The sequence below is a fragment of the Phaeoacremonium minimum genome, assembly GCF_000392275.1.
Source record: "Phaeoacremonium minimum UCRPA7 unplaced genomic scaffold PA7_03_scaffold_329, whole genome shotgun sequence".
Taxonomy (NCBI): domain Eukaryota; kingdom Fungi; phylum Ascomycota; class Sordariomycetes; order Togniniales; family Togniniaceae; genus Phaeoacremonium; species Phaeoacremonium minimum.
In genome coordinates this window covers 136,552-138,647 of record NW_006921233.1, presented here as the reverse complement: position 1 = coordinate 138,647, position 2,096 = coordinate 136,552, and positions in this window count along the sequence as shown.

Genomic DNA, 2,096 nt, shown 5'->3' with positions numbered 1-2,096 from the left:
TCTGCGAGTCCTTTCCCCCATCACGCGCTGCTGCAGCCGGGGCAATCCTCAAATTCTCGCGGGAGGCGTCCGTCCTGAGCATCGACTAGACTAGACAAGCCGAGAGAAAGGCAGGCCCGGTGTTTATCTGGAGCCTCAGCCATCACAGAACGGTCCAGGTTCGTACCGTCTTTCTCCCTATTGCCAAACATCAAACATCCGTCCCCCGAGGCCACAGCTTTTCGCAACGCCGGCGGCACGGCTACGGCCACCACTGGAATTCCACTCTAACCTAGCACTGCTTCCAGGGACAACCATCCATCCACCCACTCCCCGATCCTTTGCCTTGCTCCGACAGGCTCTCTCTCTCTCTCTCTCTGTGTGTGTGTGTGTGTGTCTCATTTCTCAGTCTGCTGGTGTCTGCTGCGTCGAACCAGGTATGTCTGCGTGTGCCTGCAACTCTCTCACCTTCACTGTACCCATCCGCCCACGTACTATTCTCGCCTCTTCACACCATCCCTCCTCAATCCATCCGTCCTCTTCACCTCACTCCGACACTCTCTCGTCCTCTGTCTCCGACCGTCAATTCTTTTCCACTCGTGCCCGTCACCTGGGGAATATGATCGACCATTTTCGCTGACCGCTAGTTGCTATTCTCCACAGTAGGCAATTGACGAGCCGAGTTGTGCTTCGACAATCTCCTTCCGCTCGCTGCACCACCGGCCTCCGACCCCGTCGCCCTCATCCTTCTCCGTCCGTAAAGGACATCCGAGTCTCCAATAATGGCGTCCTCCAGCAGCAATGTCGTCGGTGTCCACTACAGAGTAGGCAAGAAGATCGGCGAGGGCTCCTTTGGTGTCATTTTCGAAGGCACGAATCTGCTCAACAATCAGCAGGTGGCCATCAAATTTGTATGTACTTCCCGGCGCCAGGTCTTCGCATCCGAATGGTGTTGTCGAATAGGACGGTGAGGAATCTGACAAGACATCAAACAGGAACCACGGAAGAGCGATGCACCCCAGCTTCGTGACGAGTATCGTACCTACAAGATTCTCGTCGGCTGCCGTGAGTCAACACTCTATCTCAGTTTCTGTGCTATCCCCAAGCTAACTTCAGCCTCGTAGCGGGCATCCCCAACGTCTACTACTTCGGTCAGGAGGGTCTGCACAACATCCTCGTCATCGACCTTCTCGGACCCTCTCTCGAGGATCTCTTCGATCATTGCAACCGTCGGTTCACTATCAAGACAGTCGTCATGGTCGCTAAGCAGATGGTTTGTAGCCTCGCACGAAAGGTCCAGTTCGGCATCTGACATGCTAACGAATGGCACAGCTGTCCCGCGTACAGACTATCCACGAGAAGAACCTCATCTACCGAGATATCAAGCCCGACAACTTCTTGATCGGTCGACCAGGCACAAAGACTGCAAATGTCATACACGTCGTCGACTTTGGCATGGCCAAACAATACCGTGACCCCAAGACGAAGCAACACATACCCTACAGAGAGCGAAAGAGTCTGTCTGGTACCGCCCGTTATATGAGCATCAACACCCATCTCGGACGAGAGCAGTCTCGGCGTGATGATCTTGAGGCTCTGGGGCATGTCTTCATGTACTTCCTGCGGGGCGGCCTGCCGTGGCAAGGCCTCAAGGCTGCGACTAACAAGCAAAAGTACGAGAAGATTGGTGAGAAGAAGCAGACCACTCCGATCAAGGAGTTGTGCGATGGCTTTCCGATTCAGTTCGAGAAGTACCTGACCTACGTACGCAACCTGGGGTTCGAGGACACCCCGGACTACGACTACCTCCGAGAGCTCTTCACGCAGGCACTGAAGGATGCCGGTGACGTCGAAGATGGCGAGTACGACTGGATGAAAATTGGCAAGGAGAAGAAGGGCGAGTGGGACCGCCCCGGTGCTCTGCACAATCCTAACCAGCGACCAGGGGCTTCTAACATGGAACTCCACGGTAACTCCCGTGGTGCCACCGGCACACCTCACCAGAGCGATCCTCGTACACGCTTGACTATGGACCGTTTAAACGCCGCGCAACCCCCGCCTCCTTCACCGATCAAACCGAATCCCAAGGGCGATCGGCGAAACGCCCCCGGCGCCTT